Here is a 9,997-nt window from a genome sequence, read left to right on the forward strand (position 1 = left end):
ACGGAGCATGCCGACCTGGAATCAGATTTTTACATCATAATCCATCAAATGTTATTCTGTGCAGGTGTCCACAACTGATTGTGGTTTTGGTGGGAATGTAATATGCCAGACCAAAGCAGTTAGACCTTAATCAATTTTCAGCAATAATATAATAATATTTTCCAAATCAAGGTAAACTGCTAAACAGGCATATGCCCACAGTTACTTATTTTTTTGCAACACATTTGTCCAAGTCCTACTCCCTGCAAGCTGCTATTGACTCGTTTGTGTTGATTAGGCCTAGGCTACACAGGCTCTGTAAGTGCATTCACACAGGCAGCCAAGATTCTGATCTTTTTCCACTTATTGGTCTTTTGAACAATCACATCAGATCTTTATCAGAGCTGATATGATTGGTCAAAAGACCAATTAGTGAAAAAATATCAGAATTGAGCTGTCTGTGTGAACGCAGCCGATGGAATCATCTTGGACGTTATTTAACTGTGGTTCAATTCAGTGCTACCACTTCCAAATACCACCAGGGGGAAGTATAGTGCCACAAAACTCTCAACTAACATGATCACATCCTTCATCCCCATCCCACCCTGAACAATGAACATCCATTCATCTGTTCATCATAGGCTGTAAAGAAAAAGGTTTGTACAGTTACTGTGAAAAAGCAGAATCGAATCACTCTAGGTATTAAGTATAGAAATAGTTTAGAGCCCCTTCGATAACTAAATGACTGCTAAAGTTGTTGGATAATCTCAAGTTAGATTCATTTGAACTGTTTGTAATCATTTTTCAATTACAAAGTAGCCCCAGAGCCATATATTTTATTATAATATGGCTCTGGCTCTGAGTAGGCCTATACATCACAACACTGGAAGGAAAAAGTTAAATTTGGGTGTCAAGTGCCTTGACCCATGAGGCAGGCTGTATCACAACTGGCCATGATTGGGAGTCCCATAGGGCGGTGCACAATTGGCCCAGCATCATCCGGGTTTAGCCGGTGTAGACCGTCATCATAAATAAGAATTTGTTCTTAACTGACTTGCCTAGTTAAATAAAGGTTCAAACATTTTTTTTTTGTAAAAATGGGACATAGGCTGTAATGTACAGAACCTTAAAAGGAAAGTGTTGAACAACAAATGTTTTATTTCTTAATCTTGTCTTGACAGTCCAATAGCCTATGTAAATTCTTAATGTATTATAATTACATCAGATTATTGCAGGTGCATCCATCATGACTTCACTATCTCCTCTATTCTCATTGCGCTGGATATAAAGCCCATTATTCATTTCCCTTATCCTGCTTGCCTTTCTTTTCTATTTTCAATGAAGATGGATGACTGATATTTGACTACTTATAGTATTTATGACTATTTGAGTATTTATGACACTCTCGTTATTCTCTATGTAAAGGGTTGTGTTACATACATAAACAATACAGTTGAAGTCGGAAGTTTACATACACTTAGGTTGGAGTCATTAAAACTCATTTTTCAACCACTCCACAAATTTCTTGCTAACCAACTATAGTTTTGGCAAGTCGGGTAGGACATCTACTTTGTGCATGACACAAGTCATTTTTCCAACAATTGTTTACAGACAGATTATTTCACTTATAACTCACTGTATCACAATTCCAGTGGGTCAGAAGTTTACATACACTAAGTTGACTGCACCTTTAAACAGCTTGGAAAATTCCAGAAAATGATGTCATGGCTTTCTGATAGGCTAATTTACATAATTTGAGTCAATTGGAGGTGTACCTGTGGATGTATTTCAAGCCCTACTTTCAAACTCAGTGCCTCTTTGCTTGACATCATGAGAAAATCAAAAGAAATCAGCCAAGATCTCATAAAAAAAATTGTAGACCTCCACACATCCTTGGGAGCAATTTCCAAATGCCTGAAGGTACCTCTTTCATATGTACAAACAATAGTATGCAAGTATAAACACCATTGGACCACGCAGCCGTCATACCACTCAGGAAGGAGACGCGTTCTGTCTCCTAGAGATGAACGTATTTTGGTGCGAAAAGTGCAAATCAATCCCAGAACGACAGCAAAGGACCTTGTGAAGATGCTGCAGGAAACAGGTACAAAAGTATCTATATCCACAGTAAAACGAGTCCTATATTGACATAACCTGAAAGGCTGCTCAGCAAGGAAGAAGCCACTGCTCCAAAACCACCCTAAAAAAAGCCAGACTACGGTTTGCAACTGCACATGGGGACAAAGATCGTACTTTTGGCAAAATATTCTTTGGTCTGATGAAACCAAAATGGAACTGTTTGGCTATAATGACCATCGTTATGTTTGGAGAAAAAAGGGGGAGGCTTGAAAGCCGAAGAACACCATCCCAACCGCGAAGCACGTGGATGGCAGCATCATGTTGTGGGGGTGCTTTGTTGCAGGAGTGGCTGGTGCACTTCACAAAATAGATGGCATCATGAGGTAGGAAAATTCTGTGGATATATTGAAGCAACATCTCAAGACATCAGTTAGGAAGTTAAAGCTTGGTCGCAATACTTTCAATACGCATACTTTCAAAGTTGTGGCAAAATGGCTTAAGGACAACAAAGTCAAGGTATTGGCGTGGCCATCACAAAGCCCTCACCCTATAGAAAATGTGTGGGCAGAGCTGAAAAAGCGTGTGCGAGCAAGGAGGCCTACAAACCTGACTCAGTTATACCGGCTCTGTCAGGAGGAATGGGCCAAAATTCATCCAACTTATTGTGGGAAGCTTGTGGAAGGCTACCCAAAACGTTAAACAATTTAAAGGCAATGCTACCAAATACTAATTGAGTGTATGTAAACTTATGACCCACTGGGAATGTGATGAAAGAAATAAAAGCTTAAATAAATCATTCTCTCACCTATTATTCTGACATTTCACATTCCTACAATAAAGTGGTGATCCTAACTGACCTAAAACAGGCCATTTTTACTAGGATTGAATGTCAGGAATTGTGAAAAACTGAGTTTAAATTTATTTGGCTAAGGTGTATGTAAACTTCCGACTTCAACTGTATGTCATCCTGTGGTTTTCCTCTCCCACATGGGAATATTAGCAGCATGGTTCTCGCCCAACATAAGACCCTTGCGAAATTTCCATTCATGGTCAAAGTTCAAGAGTGACCCAAAGCTCTGCTTACATTACCATAACATATTGCACTCATGTAAGCATGGGCCTTGAATTTTAGGATATAAATTACACTAAACTACTAGGATAAACTAAACTACTAGGATAAAAGCCTTATGTACTTTTATCCTAGTAGTTTAGTGTAATTTATATCCTAAAATTCAAGACCCAGCGGAATTTGGTTCTCCCAGAGTGTTTTCTTTAGTATTTTTTATCAATGAGCAACTCTTGCTGTGTCTATTACATAAGTAAGTAAGCATTTCACGATAAGGTCTACACTTGTTGTATTAGGCGCATGTGACAAAGTTTGATTGGATTTTGATATATCAATTTATTTGTGTACATTGAATAAGAGAAACTCATGGGATAGGCTCATATAAAGGGGTTTTAAATCCACTTTAAACCCAGCCCCATGGTAGGAGAATGTTATGGCTTTTTAGAAACATTGCTCACTGAAGATCAAATGGCAGAACAGTCTTTGATGAGGACTAGGTTTCCATGTCCGTGTTAAAGCTGGAGAGTCAAATTACACTGAAACTCACCAGTTTTGCGATGAACTCAGATTGTAGGATTTGCGTGTTTGTTTGGCCAGGCTGTTTTTAGAAGGTGATCTGATAGAGACTGTAATATCTGGCAGAACTCACAACTCACCTACGTGACCTTGGAGATTTCAGAACATTATAGAGGATGAACCTCAGGGACATAGGTTAGGCTATGGTACAGTGTAAAAGCTTGTCAGAATCTTACTAGGCAAACATTTCATTCCAGCATACAAATAAATTATGTTACTTGTATTATGGAATGTACAGTATAAGCTGTAAGAACCATAACATTGAAAATAAGATTTCTAAATAACGAAGAACATCTCACCCACACACACACCTTAAAAGGTGGTCTTAACAATATATGCTTCTTATTAAAAGTAATGACTTAAGTGGAACACGTGGCCAAGTAGGGCATGTGCTAGATGGTAATGGTTTCACTATGTGTATAGATGTAGGATCTTAATACACTACAAGTTTCATTTCCTGAAAAATTCTCAGCAACAAAAGTGATCAAATTTTACATCTGTATACAGATATAGGAGCTTAATTTAATCTGTATATAGACATAGGATCTTAATTTGATCACTCTTTTGTTGCCAAAAATGTTGCTGCACGACTGGAAATGAAAACTTCTAGTGTATTCAAGGTTTAGAAATGCTTCTAAAGTTAGAAATTTCCACTTTAAAATTTCAGACTTGATTTGCCCTAAAGGAAAATGTATCAGCCCCTACAAACAATGCCCATAATTTTTAATACACATAATAATTCACAATTCCTGTTGCTGAAAGACTATTTTCCTGTAGCAAACTGGCTCAAATTAAGATCCTACATCTGTACATTTTTTGTGTACATGGCCATCTGATCCTATTTGTTCTCAATGGCAGTTGTGTTCTTGTGTGCGCTTCATATTTGATTACAGCCCAGCCTCATCATGCTAATGAATAGCAGGGTCCCCTTTCCCATTGTGTGCTGAAGGCTTTGTGACCAGCTGTGGCCTAGCTTCAATCTTGCACCAAGTGTGACACATGAGGGAGGCTGCTATCAATACACTAATGCTCTTTTGGGGTGCATACAGTATTATGGGGTGTTAACAAATAAACAAAAATAAATATGACAGGACATTTAAAACTTTTAGTGTATTAAAAAGGCTTCTGGAGTTTGTGATTTCCACTTTGATATTTGTTTCAGACTTAATTTTCCCTCATGAAGTGTATATTGATCTAAGAAGGAAATACACCAGACATACAGTGCCTTGCGAAAGTATTCTGCCCCCTTGAACTTTGCAACCTTTTGCCACATTTCAGGCTTCAAACATAAAGATATAAAACTGTATTTTTTTTGTGAAGAATCAACAACAAGTGGGACACAATCATGAAGTGGAACGACATTTATTGGATATTTCAAACTTTTTTAACAAATCAAAAACTGAAAAATTGGGCGTGCAAAATTATTCAGCCCCTTTACTTTCAGTGCAGCAAACTCTCTCCAGAAGTTCAGTGAGGATCTCTGAATGATCCAATGTTGACCTAAATGACTAGTGATGATAAATACAATCCACCTGTGTGTAATCAAGTCTCCGTATAAATGCACCTGCACTGTGATAGTCTCAGAGGTCCGTTAAAAGCGCAGAGAGCATCATGAAGAACAAGGAACACACCAGGCAGGTCCGAGATACTGTTGTGAAGAAGTTTAAAGCCGGATTTGGATACAAAAAGATTTCCCAAGCTTTAAACATCCCAAGGAGCACTGTGCAAGCGATAATATTGAAATGGAAGGAGTATCAGACCACTGCAAATCTACCAAGACCTGGCCGTCCCTCTAAACTTTCAGCTCATACAAGGAGAAGACTGATCAGAGATGCAGCCAAGAAGCCCATGATCACTCTGGATGAACTGCAGAGATCTACAGCTGAGGTGGGAGACTCTGTCCATAGGACAACAATCAGTTGTATATTGCACAAATCTGGCCTTTATGGAAGAGTGGCAAGAAGAAAGCCATTTCTTAAAGATATCCATAAAAAGTGTTGTTTAAAGTTTGCCACAAGCCACCTGGGAGACACACCAAACATGTGGAAGAAGGTGCTCTGGTCAGATGAAACCAAAATTGAACTTTTTGGCAACAATGCAAGACGTTATGTTTGGCGTAAAAGCAACACAGCTGAACACACCATCCCCACTGTCAAACATGGTGGTGGCAGCATCATGGTTTGGGCCTGCTTTTCTTCAGCAGGGACAGGGAAGATGGTTAAAATTGATGGGAAGATGGATGGAGCCAAATACAGGACCATTCTGGAAGAATACCTGATGGAGTCTGCAAAAGACCTGAGACTGGGACGGAGATTTGTCTTCCAACAAGACAATGATCCAAAACATAAAGCAAAATCTACAATGGAATGGTTCAAAAATAAACATATCCAGGTGTTAGAATGGCCAAGTCAAAGTCCAGACCTGAATCCAATCGAGAATCTGTGGAAAGAACTGAAAACTGCTGTTCACAAATGCTCTCCATCCAACCTCACTGAGCTCGAGCTGTTTTGCAAGGAGGAATGGGAAAAAATTTCAGTCTCTCGATCTGCAAAACTGATAGACATACCCCAAGCGACTTACAGCTGTCATCGCAGCAAAAGGTGGCGCTACAAAGTATTAACTTAAGGGGGCTGAATAATTTTGCACACCCAATTTTTCAGTTTTTGATTTGTTAAAAAAGTTTGAAATATCCAATAAATGTTGTTCCACTTCATGATTGTGTCCCACTTGTTGTTGATTCTTCACAAAAAAATACAGTTTTATATCTTTATGTTTGAAGCCTGAAATGTGGCAAAAGGTCGCAAAGTTCAAGGGGGCCGAATACTTTCGCAAGGCACTGTATTTCATGAGTAGCCTACAACATGACACACTGCTCTTCATACGTGAATCAATGCAAACACCAATGTTATCTTGCAAGCTACCTTAACATACTATGCTCTTTATATACTGTAGAAGCGGCTCTCCTAGCGGCCGGGGACTTTAAAGCAAGAAAACTTTAATCTGTTTTACGTAATTTCTACCAGCATGTCACGTGCAACGAGAGGAAAACAACTCTAGACCACCTTTACTCCACACATAGAGATGGATACAAAGCTCTCCCTCAACCTCCATTTGGCAAATCTGACCATAATTATATCCTCCTGATTCCTGCTTACAAGCGAAAACTCAAGCAGGAAGTATCATTCACTCATTCGATACGGAACTGGTCCGATGACATGGATGCTAAGCTACAGGACTGTTTTGCTAGCACAGAGCCGTGATTCATCCAATCGCATTGAGGAGTATACCACATTAGTCACAGGCTTCATCAATAGGTGCATCTACGACGTCGTCCCCACAGCGTCCATACGTACATATCCCAACCAGAAGCCATGGATTACAGGCAACATCCGCACTGAGCTAAAGGCTAGAGCTGACGCTTTCAAGGAGAGGGACACTAACCCGGACGCTTATAAGAAATCTCGCTATGCCATCTGACGAACCATCAAACACGCAAAGCGTCAATACAGGAATAAGATTGAATCCTACTACACCGGCTCTGATGCTCGTCGGATGTGGCAGGGAACACACCAAGACAGTCATGAAGAGGGCACGGCAATGCCTATTCCCCAGCAGGAGACTTGGCATCACCGTTTGGTATGGTAACTGCTCGGCATCCGACTGCAAGGCGCTACAGAAAGTAGTGCAACGGCCCAGTACATCACTGGGGCCAAAATCCTGCCATCCAGGACATCTATACCAGGCGGTGTCAGAGGAAGGCCCTAAAAATGATCAAAGACTCCATCCACCCTAGTCATAGACTGTTCTCTCTGCTATCGCACGGCAAGTGGTACCAGAGCTCTAAGTCTCGGTCCAAAAAGTTCCTTAACAGCATCTACCCCCAAGCCATTAGACTGCTAAACAGTTAACAACTTCTTAGGGCTAGGCCCCTTTTTTTCTCAATTTTCCAAAGTAAACTGCCTGTTGCTCAGGCCCTGAAGCCAGGATATGCACATAATTGTACCATTGGAAAGAAAACACTTTGAAGAAATGTTAAAATAATGCAGGAGAATATAACACAATAGATATGTTAGGAGAAAATCCAAAGAAAAACCAACCGGAAATGTTGCTTTTTTGAGAGACCATCCTCTTAGAATGGCAAGTATAAGGTCATATTGAAAATTAGCTCCCTGCATGCAATTTCTATGGCTTCCACAGGATGTCAGCAGTCTATATTCAAGGTTTCAGGCTCGTAACTTCAAAAACAAATAAGAAAGATCCGTTTTAGTACAGGGACACAGTCTTGGAAATTCATGTTTGCGCGCGCCATGAAGACAGGACGCACCTGCTAAAATCAAACAAAGTTTAGGGGTAGATTTTCAGATTCCTTTCTCTGCATGTTGAATGAGTGGTTTACACTAATCGATGGCGCCAACTAAACTGACTATTTGGGATATAAAGAAGGATTTTATCTAACAAAACGACACTACATGTTATAGCTGGGACCCTTTGGATGACAAATCAGAGGAAGATATTCAAAAAGTAAGTGAATATTTAATCGCTATTTGTGAATTCATGAAACCTGTGCCGGTGGAAAAATATTTTGATGTGGGGCGCCATCCTCAAACAATCACTCCGGGACGCCTAGCCCTATAGTCTGGGTAGCCATTTGACTAAATGTTCAGGAGTCTTATGGCTTGGGGGTAGAAGCTGTTTAGAAGCTTCTTGGACCTAGAAGCCTCTTGGACCCAGCTCTGGTACCACTTGCTGTGCGGTAGCAGAGAGAACAGTCTATGACTAGGGTGGCTGGAGTCTTTGACCATTTTTAGGGCCTTCCTCTGACACCGCCTGGAACAGAGGTCCTGGATGGCAGGATCTTGGCCCCAGTGATGTACTGGGCCGTTGCACTATCCTCTGTAGTGCTTTGTGGTCGGAGGCCGAGCAGTTGCCATACCAGACAGTAATGCTCTCAATGGTGCAGCTGTAGAACCTTTTGAGAATCTGAGGACCCATGCCAAATCTTTTCAGTCTCCTGAGGGGGAATAGGTTTTTTCGTTCCCTCTTCATGACTGTTTGGTGTGCTTCAACCATGTTAGTTTGTTGGTGATGTGGACACCAAGGAACTTGAAGCTCTCAACCTGCTCCACTGCAGCCCCATCGATGAGAATGCGGGCATGCTCGGTCCTCTTTTTCCTGTAGTCCACAATCATCTCCTTTGTCTTGATAACGTTGAGGGAGAGGTTGTTGTCCTGGCACTACACGGCCAGGTCTCTGACCTCCTCCCTATATGCTGTCTCGTCGTTGTCGGTGATCAGGCCTACCACTGTTGTGTCATCAGCAAATGTAATGATGGTGTTGGAGTCGTGCTCGGCCGTGCAGTCATGAGTGAACAGGGAGTACAGGAGGGGACTGAGCACGTACCCCTGAGTGACCCCTGTGTTGAGGATCAGCATGGTGGATGTGTTGTTACCTACCCTTACCACCTGGGGGCGGCCCGTCAGGAAGTCCAGGCTCCAGTTGCAGAGGGAGGTGTTTAGTCCCAGGGACCTTAGCTTATTGATGAGCTTTGAGGGCACTATGGTGGTGAATGAATAGCATTCTCACATAGGTGTTCCTTTTGTCTAGTTGGGAAAGAGCAGTGTGGCGTGCAATGGAGATTGGAGTGGGTATGCAAATTGGAGTGGGTCTAGGGTTTCTGGGATGACATCACAAGCAAAGTCGATACATTGGCTTTTTTTCATTTGGGCAAAAGTCTGTCCTCTCGCCTCTTTCCCCTTTCCACTGTGACCCGGAAACAGATAAGTGGTCAAGTAGTTGAGGAGAGTGTAAGTTTGTTCGTAAAGAAGCAAGCCAGCAGTGGGATGCAGGGTGGTATGTTGCTGGATATCTGGGTCATATCCTGAGTCGTTATACTTAGGCTTGTGTGCGGCTGCTCAGCCATGGAAACCCATTTCATGAAGCTCCCGACGAAGCTCCCGACATGTGCTCATGTTGCTTCCAGAGGCAGTTTCGAACTCAGTACTGAGTGTTGCAACTAAGGACAGACGAGTTTTACACCCTACACGCTTCAGGTCCCATTCTGTGAGCTTGTGCGGCCTACCACTTCACGGCTGAGCCGTTGTTGCTCCTAGGCATTTCCACTTCACAATAACAGCACTTACAGTTGACCGAGGCAGCTCTAGCATGGCACAGATTCTGCAAACTGACTTGTTGGAAATGTGGCATCCTATTCAGTAAGGCTATTCTACTGCCAATGTTTGTCTATGGGGATTGCATGGCTGTGTGCTCAATCTTTTTTTTACACCTGTCAGCAATGGT

The sequence above is a fragment of the Oncorhynchus mykiss genome, chromosome 24 (assembly GCF_013265735.2).
Source record: "Oncorhynchus mykiss isolate Arlee chromosome 24, USDA_OmykA_1.1, whole genome shotgun sequence".
Classification (NCBI taxonomy): Eukaryota; Metazoa; Chordata; class Actinopteri; order Salmoniformes; family Salmonidae; genus Oncorhynchus; species Oncorhynchus mykiss.